Below are 648 nucleotides of genomic sequence, written 5' to 3'. Positions count from 1 at the left end.
ACAATGTTAAAAATATATCTCCCTTGTTTTTCGAGAAAGGAGTTCCCCAGACTGTTCAATTTTTCCCGAAATGTAAATTCTTTCAGTTCTGACTGAAATTTTTCCTTCTTTGCTGTGAGATTTTGTGATTCTATGATTTAATTTTCGCATCGTCTGGGAGATCCAATCGGGCAAGCATGCAGGCGGTCTCACTGATAAACTGCACCAACGATTCGACTTTAAAGAAGTTTTATTGTGTAGCTGCGATGGCCGAGTGTTTAAGGCGTTGGACTTGAAATACAATGGGGGTTTCCCCGCGCAGCTTCGAACCCTGCTCGCAGCGATTCTACAGGTGCTCTCTTTTTATCGACTCACGGGGATCTCATTGGAATCTGATCACAATTCCCTCCACTGCCCTTTATTACACTGATTGACGCGAAGCTGTTGTTCGAACTGGAAACATTAATAGTTTATCGGTATTAATTGTTGGTTTTTTCGACACTATCTGCAAAAATCAGTGAGCAATATACACAGCATGAAAAAAATGCCTTTTTAATAAAGATCAGTGCATTGTTTGGGAGGAACTCACCCTTAGTTAATGAGTGCGAACGAGGTTTGGTTTTATAAAGATGAACAAGTTTTGCCAAAATGACCACGGCAGCATTTGAC

At 40.7% G+C, this 648-nt stretch overlaps 1 non-coding gene across 1 annotated transcript; it reads left to right on the top strand.

The window, feature by feature from the left end:
• The first annotated feature begins 239 nt into the window (after window positions 1-239).
• trnas-uga (transfer RNA serine (anticodon UGA)) lies at window positions 240-322 on the top strand. The gene has a single exon. It is a non-coding gene; the product is annotated as a tRNA-Ser (tRNA).
• The last annotated feature ends 326 nt before the right edge of the window (window positions 323-648 follow it).

Source organism: Pristiophorus japonicus, unplaced genomic scaffold, assembly GCF_044704955.1.
Source record: "Pristiophorus japonicus isolate sPriJap1 unplaced genomic scaffold, sPriJap1.hap1 HAP1_SCAFFOLD_33, whole genome shotgun sequence".
Classification (NCBI taxonomy): domain Eukaryota; kingdom Metazoa; phylum Chordata; class Chondrichthyes; family Pristiophoridae; genus Pristiophorus; species Pristiophorus japonicus.
The sequence above is the reverse complement of the archived record's forward strand: the minus strand, read 5'-3'. Positions and strand labels throughout refer to the sequence as shown.